Consider the following 15729-nt stretch of genomic DNA (forward strand, 5'->3'; position numbering starts at 1 on the left):
TTGCTCTAACAGGATGTTTTAGACCCAGCAAGAGAGTAAGATAAAATATTAGATTTAATATAAAGTTAGCCAAATTTAGTTCCAGGCTACCTGCATGAGCAATAATCCATTGGGTTTCACAAAATATTGTTTGGAATTGTGCTGGGGGACAAAAGGAAAAATGCAAACTGGCAATTAGACTTCTGCATTTGAGTAACACACACAAAATGCTGAAGGAACTCGACACGTCAGACATTATCAATGGGAATAAACAGATAACTTTTCAGGCCAAAATGCTTAATCAGGAGTTCCTCCACATTGTGTGTTGCTCAAGATTTCCAGCATCTGCAGAATCTACATTTAAATGATACGGACTTTAATGGAAGACCAATTAATGAGAAGAGAGTAGATCAAAAGGAGATATTCAGAATTGTATTTGCATGGTACAGAAGGACTTTATCTCTAGTATGCTTGCTGAACAATGCTGTTGTAAATGACTGAAACAGGAAGGGCAGTAGGAAACAATCAAGTCATATGCAGAAACTTGTAACTGAAAAAAAATCAGTTTGGGAAAAGTATATGGTAAAACTTAAAAGAAATATGAAATCCTGCACAAATTTTATAATTAGGAAAACAATAGGTGGACGCATATGGATTACAGCATTTCTATTTAAAATGTCATTTAGGAAATGACAAATGTAATAATTACATGAGCACACAGCATATATGAATAAGTCCCCTTGTCCCTCACACATGCCCCACCATTCAATATCATCAATGCTGATCAATCCGAGACCTCATCTATTCTGAGCTGTATGCACAAAGCCGCCAATCTCCTGATCTTCCAATAATCTACCTTTAAACATTTCTGGTAAACTTGCTTACACTGCTCAGTGAGGTGAAGAATTCTACAGGGAAGAAAGAAGCATATCAGGAATGCCAAGGAAACGAATATTGAACCAAGGGTTTTCCAAGATTTTGTAACAAAGTATCTCAATTGAATGGAATTAAATAATATAGTAACAATTTTGAGAGAATTTTATTTATTTAATTTTCAATATTGTCGCATTTGTAATGACCAGGCTTCAAATGATAAAGATGTAGTGTACTTGAACTTCAGCCCAATTACTGAGCACAAACAAAGAACTGAACAAGGACTTTGCAGATTGTTTACAAGGCAAGGGAAACTAAAGATTTCAGTTTTTACCAGCCTCAAAATTGTTTGCCTTAAGTTTTTCAATAGTCTTCCAGATTACATAAACTATTTATGAACAGAATACAAATGAAACTGAACCTGAATCTTCTAGCTCTGAATGGCTTCATTTTCACTGACTTATTATGGGGAATGTCAACCTCACAAGGAGAACAACATTTTAAGATCTGCTGATTTCTATTTTTTGTTGAGTATTGGCTTTACGTCAGTATGAACTTTGGATGAAGATAAGGATAATTTTCTTCATTCAAGGTGTGAGCCTTTAGAATTTCTACTCGAGGGCTATGAAGGATCAGTGTCTGATTTCATCCTGTGCAATTACAGGTCCACAATCCCTTATCCGAAATTCTGAGATCCAAAAAGCTCTTAAGAATTTAGTTTTTTTTGCCAACAGCCGACGTCACTCAGGTGTGACGTGGCAGCACTAGCAGAGGCTGCCAGATGTCAGTTGTGGCTCAGCGTTCGTACTGGTTACGCGTGCATTTGCTGTTCGCTGATATTTTGTGTTCACTGTTGACTTTGTTTAATTTCACTGTGAGAATGTCAAAAAGAGCTGCAGATATCCCTATGGGTAACAATGAGAAAAAGAGAGGGAAGCATCTATCATTATCAATAATGCAGAAAGTGAAGTTATTGCAGAAGCTTGATTGTGGTGTGTCTGTGCGGTGTCTTACTGAAGAATATGGTGTTGGAACTACCACTGTATATGACTTAAAGAAACAGAAAGTCAAGTTACTGAAGTTTTATAGTGACAGTGATGCTCTACATTTATTCAAATAAGTTATTTACCATGTGTTTGATTTATTTCATTTGAAGCTGTATAGTTTTATTTTATTGAATGTTTTTGTTGGAAATAAAATATTTTTCTTGTCATTATTCCCTAAACAATACAGTATAACAACTATTTACATTGTATTAGGTGTTATAAGTAATCTAAAGATGATTTAAAGTCTTCGGGAGGATGTGCGTAATCTGGAGCTCCACCAGGTCCTAAAGTCCATCCACATTGAGACAGGTTAAATAAGGGACTTGAGCATACGTTTTTTTTTGGTATCCACGGGGAGTCCTGGAACCAATAAGGAGGGATTCTGAAATCCAAAAAATTCTGAATTCCGAAATGCAACTGGCCCCAGATCGTGGACCTGGACCTGTGATCTTGTCCAATGGAAAGCAAGTTTGAGGAGCTGAATAGCCAACTCCTCCTCCTTTTGCCATTCACCTTTCCAACGCTTAGCTGCTCCCCTCCCCCTCCTGTCTTCTCTATCATTTCAGATTTCCCCCTCCCCTCCTACTTTCAAATCTCTTACTATCTTTTCTTTCAGTTAGTCCTGACGAAGGGTCTCGGCCCGAAACGTCGACAGTGCTTCTTCCTATAGATGCTGCCTGGCCTGCTGTGTTCCACCAGCATTTTGTGTGTATTGCTTGAATTTCCAGCATCTGCAGATTTCCTTGTGATTGCAACCTCCTCTTTCTTGTGTTATTATTAAAGACTGCAGCTAAAGAACACATGGCTCACTGTTGGTGTGCTATTGCTTAAAAGAAGATGTATCTTAAATACAGTTAGTGGAAATAACAAATGATCAATACCTTCAGAAGAGTAACATAAACTGTTGGAAGCATTCAGTTGGTTGGGTAGAGAAAAAGCTTCTCTATTTCTGCTATCTCAGATGATCAGTGCTTCCAGAGTCTTCTGTTACAATTTCAGATTCCTGTCATTAATAATTTTCTGATTTTCTTTCAGAAGGAAACTGGTTGGAGCTTGTGAGATTGATTTGTAGAGTTGTGGGTGAAGAATGTAGGGAGTTGTTGGAACTGCTCTGATAGAATAGAAGCAGGCAAAGGCTTGATAAACTACACAGTTTGTACTTTAACAGATTATTATTCTGTAAATATAATGATCAATTTATGCACAGCATATCTTATGAGTATTAATACACTATAGATAACTTGTTTTAGTGAGGTTATATGAAGCATAATGCCATCAATCCCATTTCCCCCCTCCTTAATTCCCTATGACCTTGTTACTTATTCTCTTCCCCATACCTATTGATTTTTAATGTTACTTACAGAAGTTACTGTAAAGGCCTGAATAATACTGAGTTGCCATTTTCCTAACAAAGTTCAGTGGGAATCTCTTGCCATTTACAATAAAGGGTAACTTACAGTATTCATTTAACCTACCAGAACATCTTCAGAGAAGATTTACTAGACTAATATTATGAATGTGTGCGCGCTGGCTTCTGATGGAAGGTTTTGTCTGTGGAGATTGGAAGAGTTAAAGGGACTTCATTAAGACATATAGAATCCTGCATAGTCATGACAAAATGGATATGGAAAGGATTTAGAACTAGGGTTCACTGCTAATAAAGCATAATGATATAGTAGGACCTAGCAATCAGGTATGTTCCTAACTTCCAGTGCTGTCAGGGTGGAGTATGCTTCTGGCCATATGGTTTTCCTCTATGTTTTCTAGCTGGCTGTAATTTTCTCCCACATCTGAAAGAAATTTTGATTAGCAGATTAGTTGATGACTGTAAATTATCTTGTGCATGGGCGTATGCTAGAAAAGCAAAGAGGAAGTTAATGGGCTTGTGAACAAGAATCTCACTGAACCAGCACAGAATCTCTTTGCTGAATGGACTTTCATGTTATTAGGAAATGTGGTATTTTTATGAGAATTGTCATTAGGTCTCTGCTTCCATTGACCTTTGAAACAGAAGGTCTTTGAGCTGCAGTTTTTAAAGATAGATGCAAATGTCAAGTCTAGTTGGCTGCCATATGCACAGGTACATGTATACTCAAGTGCAATGAAAAACTTACTCGCAGCAGCATCATATAAGCAGCATTCACAAAAGATGATATAGTCATAAATTATGCACAATTTTTTACAGGAAAATATGATTAGAATGGAAGCAAAAGTACATGGTGATATACTTATCTCAAGAAACTTATTATTTGGATTTTATATTAGTTATTGTGTGTGTGTGTGTGTCTCAACTCACAAGTAGGAGGGGTTATCCCCCACAGCTAGACATTTCCTCTAGCTCAACGCAGGGTCATCTACTAGAGACCTCAGCCTCGGAATCACACGTTCGTTGCCATTTTTGTTATTATTTGCATTTCTTGGTTCTTATTTGTTCAGGGAGTAGGTTGATTAAGTTTTATTCTAATTTCAATGACGCGTTGACAGATAAATACAGATGGTTAAGGCCAAGGTAAAATTCATTTCTTTTAATGTCAATGGGCTATTAAATCCAATCAAACTTAAGAGAATTTTATCCAATTTGGAACAATTTGATTCATACTGGGAAAAATGGTTTAACTACAAAATGCCTCATAGGCCTGATTTTATTCTCACAAATCGATGAATCTGTTGTAAAAAAAAAATCACTCGTACGTAGTTCTTTCCTTTTGCTTGTTTTTTCTTTCCACTCTTCTATAAGTGTGCACCTCAGATAAATACCATGGAGATTTGTGAAATATGATATATAGGTACAATGTCTGAAATACATCCATGGAAATGTTTGATGAACTTCAATAAAAAAAAATTACAAAGAAAAAGTCCATTTTAAGCAAGGTGGTCAGAATGGTTGTAGTGTTTCTGAACTATGCCGATTAGGGTTTTGGCAGTTGTTGAGATCGTCATCAATTTAGTGTGTCTGATTTGACCTGCATTTTTATCAATGCACCATCTATCCAGATGCATCATGCAAGAAACTGAAGAGTTTCTAATCAACATATCACAGATGCCATCCTTCACTCCACAGACTCTGTCTATACTTTCAGTGCCTCAATAAAGACCTTATGATGTAGGAGCAGAATTCAGCCCATCGACTCTACTCTGCCATTCCATTATGGCTAGTGTATTATCCCTCTCATCCTCATTCTCCTGACTTCCCCTTCACTAATCAGGAAACTATCAGCCTCCACTTTAAATGTACCCAATGACTTGGCCTCCACAGCCATCTCTATCAATGCATTCTGCAGATTCACCATACTCTGGCTAAAGACATTTTTCCTCATCTCTGTACAAAAGGGATAAGGTTATGTCCTTTGGTCCTAGATTATCCCATTAATAGCCACTCTTATCAAGACCTTTCATTATTCAGTAGGTTTCAGTGAGATCTCTTCTTCTACCCCCCCCCCCACCCACTTTATTTTTCTAAACTAGCATGTAAATGCCCAGAGCCATCACTACTCGTACATTAGAGCTTTCATTCCTGGAAACATTCCCAACCTTCTCTGGATCCTCTCTAATGCCGGTACATCTTTTAGATAAGGAGCCTAAAACCGCTCACAATAATAAATGTGGTCTGATCATTGCCTTATAAAGCGTCAGCATTACATCTTTGTTTTTATACTCCTTTCAATGAATACTAACATAGTGTTTGCCTTCCTTATCACAAACTCGACCTGCAGGGAATTCTTCACAAGGACTCCTAAGTCCCTCTGATTTTTATATGTTCTCCTTGTCCACATGTTTATTCCTTCAGCTTCCACTTTTCTACACCATATTCCATCTGCCATCATCTGCAAACTTGGTTACAAAGCCATCAATTCCTTTATCCAAATCATTGACATATAATGTTAAAAGAAGCAGTCCGAACAGTGATCCCCGTGACATATCACTAGTCACAGCACCAGAAAAGGCCCCTTTATTTCCACTCCTGTCAATCATCTATCTACTGTCTTTTCTGTAAAACCATGAGCTCTTACCTTGTTAGAGGCCTTCTGAAAATCCAAATAAATAGCACCCACTGACTCTTATTTGTCTATCCTGCTTATTATTTCCACAAATAACTCCCAACAGATTTGTCAGGCAAGATTTCTGCTTTAAAAACTATGCTGGTTTTGGCCTATTTTATCATGTATTTCTAAGTACTCCGAAACCTCATTCTTAATAATAGACTCCAACATTTTTCCAATCCCTGAAGTCAGGCTAATTGGCCTATAATTTCCCTTCTTCTGCCTCCACCCCCCCCCCCCCTTACAGTGGAGTGACATTTGCAATTTTCCAGTCTTTAGGAACCATTCGAGAATCTAGTGACTCATGATCAATACTAATGCCTCTACAATCCCTTTAGCTCCCTCTTTCAGAACCCTGGGGTGTAGTCCATCTGGTCCAAATGACTTGCCTGTAGATTTCTCAGTTTCCCAAATAAATTATCCTTAGTAAAATCGACAATGTTCACTTCTGCCTCCTGGCACTCTGGCATTTCTGGCTTTTTGCTATTTTCTTCCACAGAGAAGTCGGACGCAAAGTACTTGTTCAGTTTGCTTGCATTTCCTTGTTCCCCCATTACTAACATCCCATTGTTTTTTTCCAGCGGTTTGACACCCACTCTCCTCTTTTACTCATATTTCTGAAAACTTTTTGCACCCTCTTTTATATTATTAGATAGCTTACCGTCATATTTAATCCTTTCTCTCTTGATGGCTTTTTACTTGCTGTCTGTTGTATTTTAAAAGCTTCCAAATCCTCTAATTTTTGCCTTATGCCCTTGCTGTTGGTTTTTTGCTGACTTTGATCTCACTTGTATGCCACGAATGCCTCAACATCCCTTTAGAATATTCCTTCATCTTTGGGATGTATCTTCCCTACGCCTTCTGAATTTTCCCCCTAAACACCAGCCGTTGCTGTTCTGCTATCATAGGTACTAGTGTCGCCTTCCAGTCAACTTTAGCCTGTTCCTCTCCGATACCTCTGTAATTCCATTTACTCTATTGATACATTCGATTTTAACTTCTCAAACTGCAGCGTGAATTCTATCATATTATGATCACTGCCTCCTTCACCTTGAGCTCCCCAATCAAATCTGGTTAATTACGTAATACCCAATCCAGAACTGCTGTTCCCCTGCTAGGCTAGTAAGGCTGCTCTAGAAAGGCCAAGTAATCGATACCTTTGACTCCAGCAAAAAAAATTCGCAATCTACCTGCATAATGAAGACCTCCCCCCCTCCCCATGATTATGGTAACATTGCCCTTTTTACCTGCCTTTTCTATTTCCTGTTGTAAACTAGATTCTGGCTACAGTTTGGAGGCCTGTATATAATCCCATCAGGGTTTTTCTTTACACTTGCAGTTTCTAAAACTTCTGATCCTATGTCACCACTTAACAAGGATTTGATTTCATTTTTTTAACCTACAGAGTGCCCCCACCCTCTTTTACCTGTCCTTTCAATAAAATGTATGTTCCTGGATCTTATGCTTCTAGCTGTGATATTTCAGCCACTATTCAGTGATGTCCATATCATACCTGTTAATCTCTAATCGTGCTACATCTATTTTATTCTGAATGCTGTGTGCGGCCATATGTACTGTAACACCAACAGTCCTGTATTCATGCCCTTTTTGATTTGGCCTCTTGTCACACTTCAACTCGTCCCACTGACTGCAATTTTGCACTATCATCTGCCTGTTCTTCACCGTCTCAGTACACTCTGCATCCAGTTGTGTACCAATTGGTCCATCCTTAGCCCTATCACTCCAGTTCTCAATCTCTGCCAAATTAGTTCAAACCCTGCCTAGCACCTCGAGCAAATCTGTTTGCAAGAATATTGGTCTCACCCCCCCCACCCCAATTCCCCACTCAGGTTCAAGTGTAACTCATCCTTTTTTGTACAGGTCATCCAATCCCCAGAAAAGATCCCAATGATCCTAGAAATCTGAAACCCTGCTCCCTGCACCAATTTTTCAGCCACACATTCATTTGCCAAATCAACCTGCGCTTACCCTTGCAGACAAGTGGCATTTTTTTTTAGAAAAGTTTCTTGTTTCCTTTTTATTGCTGTCCTATTTCGCCCTTTTTTTTTTAAAAAAGACAAAGTTGAATGTGTATGAACACAGCAAAGTAAGACGAAGTGGGAATTTTCCGCTGTCTCAACCGCCAACGTTGGCCTTCGGAGGGAGGGAGGACGGGCGCCTGCGTGCTCCTTCGACGTGATTCGCGAACGCGCAGCGGGGATGTGGGCGGGGTTTGCCATGCGCGCACACAGGCAAGCGGCGGGGCCCCGCGTGTTACTGGGGAGACGTGCTCGAGCAGTGCCTCTGCTGAAACTCAGGGACTTTGTTCCAGTCGCAACAGCAATCGAGGATCGGATAAGAGCGGTCCCAGGTAAGGAGCGCACCACGGTGGAATCGGTCGATTAACGCCGTGGGTGGACTGTAGTTTCCCGGGTCTGGACAATGTGTGAGTGTGAGCAGCCCAGCTAGGCCCAATCCCTGTGCTGTATGGGTCCAGCATTCGTATGTTCCTTCTACACTTTACACTATTACTTTGTTTTAAATATATGCTAGTTTTACTCGTTGAATAGAAACCCGGCATCCATCTGCGTCCATGCCGGTAAGGTTATCTTGTTCTGTTAGTTTTCGCTTCTTCTAATTTCAAAAAAAGAAGTAAATTGAACCTAATCAATATAACAAGTTTTTCTCTAGCGAAATGTGTGCTAAATTTCTTATTTTTTTAAAAAAGAACTATGTAACTGCATTATAATTCGTTAGGCTTTGCTTTTGTTGAAGTATCAGGACTCAAATTCTGTAGGGTTTTGATGTCCATGTTTTATCATCGATTTTGATCTTTAACTTTCAGCTTCATACTTGCACGTACCATGGCATGGTTTGATATCTCTCTGTACAGTTCAAATTTTGCTTTTATTTTGTGATGCCTGTTCCTTTCTTGTAGTTTACAGTTTTATTAAATAGAGCATAGTTCTGATTATTTATCTGAACTAATACTGTCTTTGATCAGAATTCATTATTCTGCCCCATTTTTCTGAAGCTGATATTAATGATCAGATACAAGAGAAAATCTGCAGATGCTGGAAATCCGAGCAAAAAAACTCACTCACTCACTCACTCCTTCCCTCCCTCCTAGAGGAACTCAGCAGGCTAGACAGCATCAAAAGGTTTCAACCCGAAATATAGACTCTACTGTTTTTCCATAGATGCTGTCAGGCCAGCTGAGTTCCTCCGGCATTTTGGGTGCATTAATGATTAGAACCCTGCATAGTTAACAATGGAATAATATATCAACAATTTTGAAATAGTTAAAAGTACCTGGTGTTATTATTTGTTATAAATTTTTGCATTTTAGTCTTTCCAAATGATATCACTAATCAGTTTCTAAATAATATTTTGTAAAGTGAACCAAAACCACATCAGTTAGTGAGATGTACATCTAAAGCTTTTAATTTTTTTAAAACTATGCTTTGTTTTGCCATCTTAAAATGCTTTTGTTTAAAAAATAATGGAAATATTTACATTCTGTACAGGATGGCCTGTTTGGAGTAATGTTGTTTCGTTTGATGGTATACATGTGTATGATTGATTGACAATAAACTGAATTTGAACTTGAAAAGTTTTACCAAACTTTTTCAACTCCTTATTGGTTAGATCTAACAAAACTCTTTTATATTTAAATGATATTGATGCTTTCAGCTTTGATAATAGAGATAATTTTGTCTCCACATCTTTCTGTATATCCATCATTAACCATTGGTATATTAGTTTATTATTGCTGCATGGGAAAACTTGCTTGCTGTTCATTCATACAGACCAATTCATAACAACGCTGCATTGAGGTAGTACAAGATAAGACAGCAGAGTGTAGAATAAAGTATTACCATTATCGAGAAGATTCAGTGCAGGTAGACTGAAAGATTCAAGGTCACAACAAGGTACATTGTGAGATCAAGAATCCATCTTATTGTACCAGGGAATTGTTTTGTAGCCTTGTTACAACATAATGCATCCATATATGTTGCACTAATAAAAATTTGTTATGGTCAAAGGGGACATGTCAAATGCGCGAGGAAGTAAAGCTGCTGGAAAGCTTACTTGGCCATGGAGTCAACGTGGTTGGACCAGGGTTGGTTATTGGTGATGTTCACTCCCAGGATCTTGATTCTGTCAACCCTCCTGACATCTGTGCGATTGATGTGAACAGGAGCCCCTCCCCCATCCTGAAGTCAATGACCATCTCTTTCATTTTGCTGAGATTGATTGTTGTCAAAGCACCATGTCATTAGGCACTCTATTGCGTTCCAGTATTCTGACTCATGGTTATTTAAAATATGGCCCACTACAGTGGTATCATCTGCAAACCTGTAGATCAGGGGTTCCCATCCTTTTTTATGCCATAGACCAGTACCATTAAACAAGGGGTCTGGATTTTAGGTTGGGAACCTCTGCTGGAATTAAAAGCAGAATCTGGCCATGCAGTCATGAGTGTATAGGGAACAATAGGGGAGCAGAAGAAGGAGCCGTGTGGTGCACCAGTGTTGAAGATAATCATGGTGGACGTGTTGCTGCCTATCCTTACTGATTGGTGTCTGCTGGTCAGGAAGTCAACGAAGGGCGCAAAGAGGGGTGTTGAGTCCTAGCTCCAGCAATGTGGAGATGAGCTTGCTTAGAATTATGTTGTTGATGGTGGAGCTAAAGTCAATAAATAGTAGTCTAGCATAACAGTTCTGATGCTTCAGAGATGAGCATAGGGTCAGGGAGACAGCTTCTGCTGCAGTCATGTTTCAATGGTAAGGGAATTGCATTGGGTTGAGGTTGTCTGGGAGGCTGGAGTTAATGCACACCATGACCAGCCTCTAAAACACTTCAAGATCATGGATGTCAGAACCACTGAGAGGTACTTATTAAGGTGTGTTATCTTGTTTTTCTTAGCTAACAGGATAATAATGGTCTTATTAAAGCAGGTGGGAACCTCAGACTGAAGCAAGGAAGGGCTAAAAAATGCATGCAAATACCCCAGCTTCTTGATTTTCACAAGATCGAGAAACAATACCAGGGACACCATCTGAGCCAGATGCTTTCCATGGTGTCATTCCAGAAGACTGATCTTATCCCTACAATAGTGACTGTGAGTTCAGGAGCATTGGTAGCTGTTGGATAGGTCTTCTGTTCCATACACCATATTGTTCCTTTACAGAAGATTCATGTAAGCATTGATTAATAATATAATTTAACAAGGTTCTTTCATCATCTGTCAAAGAATTTTATTTGTATGGTGACTGATTATGACTAATTGATTTACTACACATTACATGTTAAATGCTTCATTTTAAATAAAATATCTTATAGGGTGTGTCTCAAAGAGTGCATTATGTTCACAGTTGAACGGGTAGGTGGAATGGGAATGATAAAGAAAAGTAACTGCCTTATGAATTTTGGCCTTTTATGGTTCATTACGTTCCTAGGTCATGGAATGTAGATACCAAGTAATAAACTGGTGAACAAGTATTATGAAATATGATCTAAAGATAGATACAATCTTAACTATTGAACAAATCAAAGTAAGAAAACATTAAGTATATGTTGCGTGGGCACTGGTATTTATTCAGAGGATGTGGTGGAGGTTTGAATAAGAATTGATGTGGGCGGGATACCAGCAGCAGATTCCTGGTTGAACTAACATCCAAAGAAACCTGCAAGATAGAATTGGAAATAAATAATAGGTAATGTTGACTCCACAAGTCAATGCAACAACTGTGGAGAGAGAACCAGAATGAACTTAATATTAACTCTCAGTCTTCACATATGTTCTCTGAATACAAGATGCTGTTCTTACAATTTGAACTGATGAGTGAGGCCCTCCACTGGTCAGGGTTGACCATAGATGTTCTGTTCCAGCTGTCTACGTGATAATGCAAGCCAGGGAGGGCAGTATGATATGGAGAGAGAGCGGTCACACATGTAGCAGGCTCCCTCTCTCCACGCAGCTGATGAATCAAAACCAAAGCAGTTTGGCACCAGCTGGATCACAGGAGTTGCCCATCCTTGGGGTTTACTCCTGAAGCCTTCCTCATGAGTGGGTATAGTGCAAGGCAGTGGCGGTTTCAGATGAGCTTTTTCCTTCTGCCAAACATGGGTTACGAGTCCCATCTGCCCTAAGTGAATGGTTTTAATATTTCTGTAACCTGCCTTTGCCCCTTCATCTGGGCGTAGTAGCTAAGCCTCATGTGAAAGCCAAGAGCTGGACTTGGTTGTCAGAGGCTACACACACCACTGGGATCATTTAATAAGGAGCAGGTCTTATCCCCACTATCCCCCAGCTAAAACAACATTAAGGAACCAGCTTTGAGTACATTTTAGCATTTTCTGTATTATTGCTTGTCAGACGCTATGGTGGAAAGTTTATCATCAATGAATCAAGAAAGCAAATGCTGGAGGAAAATATGCTGAGAAACTACAGGATCTGGAAGCAAAAGGATAGTCAACCTGTCATGTTGAGACCCTGCATCAGGATTGTGAATGTAGAGGAAAATTTATGTTTTGGGTACAGTTGTTGGTAGCTGACCTTGACCTTATCCAGGATTATAGAAGACCAAGTTCAAATTGTAAGAACAACATCTTGTATTATGTTAGGTAGCTTGGACTTGAACACTTGAATTTTCTGTTTTCAGGTGGTACATATTGTTTGTTCTCCTCCCACTCATGCTTCACACTCTTCTGTTTACCTAATTTTCATCCCACTTTTTTCATCTTTTCCATTCTCTTTCTTTCCTATTATCCCTTAACACTTGCTTCCATCTGGCCATCATCTCCTTCCACCTATCACCTGCCAACCCCTGCCCTATTTCGCCCTCACTTGCTTCCACCTGTCGTCTGCTTGTTCTCTTCTACCTGGCCTTGAATTGTGACATGCTGACAATCTGTCCTGATGCAGTGACTTGGCCTGAAATGTTGACATTCATGTTTTTGCTTCATAGGTGCTTCACTGTGTTCCTCCAGAATTCTGTTTTATTAGTAAAACACCTGTAAATTGTTGGATCAATGAGTCACTCCTACAGCTATGTCCTGTGGCTAGGATGATCAAACTCCAACAAGTACAACTATTTTTTTCTCTGAGAAGACTGAGCCTAGCCATTGGAGTCTGTTTCCCTTGATATTAAGTGATTTAATGTCTAACCAGGCTTTGTTGATATATTTGTTTTCTACTGCAATAAATTCAAGGATAATCATTCATATTTTACCTCCAGTATTTATCTCTTTGAACAGAGGCTGTGCTGAGGAAGCAGCTCTGGAAAAATTCAAATTGGACATCAGTTTGGAATAAATGCCATTTGATAATGTTACAATCAGCAAGATTCAATTTTACCTTGCCTAATGTGGATTATTCATAACCAACATGCTTGGGTAAAGGTTAGTGTTGCAGTAATACTAGAACAGCTTGGGTATAGGCATGATAATTTTTGAGTGCAACTCTTGTCCTGCGGCCAGGAGGTCATGTGGCATGTGGTGTATAAGTGAATCAAATTGGCTAAAGTTCAAAGTAAATTTATTATCAAAGTAAAATATATGCCACCTTATGCAACCTGGAGATTAATTTTCTTGCAAAAATACCCAATAAATCCATAGAAAAATACCATAATAGAATCAGTGAAAGACCACACCAACTTGGGCCTTGAACTGATGTGCAAAAGACAACGAACTGTGCAAATACAGAAAGAAAGAAATATTAACTAAATAAGTAAGCAATAACTATAGAGAACATGAGATAAAGAGTTCTTGAAAATGAGTCCATAGGTTGTGGGAACAGTGGAGAGCATGAAGTTGAACCCCTCTGGTTCAAGTGCCTGATGGTTGAGGGGGTAAGTATTAACTGTTCCTAAAACTGGTGGTATGAGCCCTGAAACTCCTGTACCTTCCTGACAGCAGCAGCGAGAAGAAAATGTGTTCTGGGTGGTGGGGGCCACTGGTGATGGATGTTGCTTTCCTGCGATCGCATTGCGTGTAGATGTGCTCAGTGGTGGGGAGGACTTTATGCATGATGGGCTGGGTAGTACCTACTATGTTTTATAGGATTTTCCATTCAAGGGCATTGGTGTTTCCATACCAGGCTGTATGCCAACAGTCAATATACTGTTCACTACTCATCATTAAAAGTTTGACAAAGTTTTAGATGTCTTGCTAAATCTTCACAAACTCCTAAAGAAGTAGAGGAGTTGCTGTGCTTTCTGCCTAATTGCACTTATGTGCTAGGCTCAGGACAGGTCCTCCAAAATAAAACACCAAGGAATTTAGAATTCTGTGATATTAGGGGTTTTTGGAGGAAAGGTAGATGGGTCATCTATCAGCATTTGTAGCAAAACATAATTACAAGTGCTTCAGGGTGGTCTTTAACGTTCAGTTGCTGGGTCCTGCCACGTTTGAGGATGAGGATTTCTTGAAGCTTCTTCTGCCTGTTTAGTTATCATCAGCATTCACAGCTAGTGTGGAGGGACTGCTAAGCTTTGATCGTCGTACAACATGGAAGGAGTTCCATTGGCCTGATCTGATCCATTGGTTGTAGAATTGTATATCCCTTTTTTTTCCATACTCTTTCTGTTGCTTAGATCCATGTAGTCCTTTGTTGCAGCTCCAGCATCTTGGCAGTCCCATCACAATGATAATGAATAGTGATTTTCAATCAAAAGTGGGAAACAATTAACAATGCAGAGAAATTAACAGAGAAAATACAGAGCAGGCAGACGATTAAGGGTATAATGAGGTAGACTGTGAGGTCAGAGCCCCATTTTAGTGGACCATTCATTAGTCTCACCTGCTCTCCTGAGCATGGTGATGTGTGCTTTCAGGCTTTTTTTTCAAAGGTATGTGCCTTTGGGGCAGGTGAAGAAGAGAGAATATCTGGAATATGTACGCTTGCTTGATGATGTTGGCTGCTTTATCGAGGCAGTGAGAAGTGTAGACTAGAGTCCATGGAGGGGAGGCTGGTCTCTATGATGTGCTGAGCCGTGTCCAGGGCTCAGTGCAGTGTTTTGTGGTCTTCTGCAGAGCAGTTACCATACCAACCAGTGATGCATCCAGATGGGATGCTGTCTGTGTTGTATTAATAAATTGCTGGGAAGTACTAGCATGGATCTTGGAAGGAGGTCTTCCTGTTGTTCACATGGAGGATATTTTGCTTCTCCATGACTAGTACAAACTGATGAGGTTAAGAAAGTTACAGTTTGCAAGTACAAATATTAACATATATTAGAAACTTGATCATGCTGTCATGGACTCCGGTGCACTTGTGGTAAGTGATTGTGCAAGGCATGATTTTCGAGCGTTCTGAAAATGTGATGAAGAGCATGGAAGTCATAGTTGAGATGCCTGACTGATTAGTTGATTACGAATAGGGACAAGTTAAGGCAGTATGATAGATTTGGGCCTCAGATAAGTGTATTACAGATGATGGTGATAATGAAATCTGCAGAGTGCAATAATTTGGTCACAGCCAATATTAGTTATTGCATTGAGAGGATTGAAATGGAGTTGGAATAGAAATGGAAAGAAAGATCTGTGATTGATTAGGAGTTTGCAAGGATCGCGTAATCAAGAAAGAATTTTAAATAGGAGTGGGTGACTGTGGTTTTCTGAAGTTCCAGAAGAGAAATGTCTGTTGGTCTACAAGTGAGGACAAGAAGGGAAATTACATGTATTGCGATGAAAGCATAAGTGCTGGAGGCACAGCAGGTCAGGCAGCATCTGTGGAATGAGTTAACATCTCACTTGCCAAGCAGAGTGATCTGCAAGTCAAGAAG

At 39.5% G+C, this 15729-nt stretch overlaps 1 protein-coding gene across 4 annotated transcripts in view; it reads left to right on the plus strand.

Moving 5' to 3' along the window:
- Positions 1 to 99: 99 nt before the first annotated feature.
- scap (SREBF chaperone) overlaps positions 100 to 15729 on the plus strand; it is a 128096-nt gene continuing 112466 nt past the window's right edge. For 2 of the 4 annotated variants that reach the window (XM_059974348.1, XM_059974356.1), the window contains exons 1-2: positions 100 to 8309; positions 13202 to 13345. The gene's annotated coding sequence lies outside the window, so the exon portion shown is untranslated. The remainder of the gene's footprint in view (positions 8310 to 13201; positions 13346 to 15729) is intronic. The other 2 variants (XM_059974334.1, XM_059974340.1) reach the window with 1 other exon arrangement.

This window comes from Hypanus sabinus, chromosome 1 (assembly GCF_030144855.1).
Source record: "Hypanus sabinus isolate sHypSab1 chromosome 1, sHypSab1.hap1, whole genome shotgun sequence".
NCBI classification, from domain to species: Eukaryota; Metazoa; Chordata; class Chondrichthyes; order Myliobatiformes; family Dasyatidae; genus Hypanus; species Hypanus sabinus.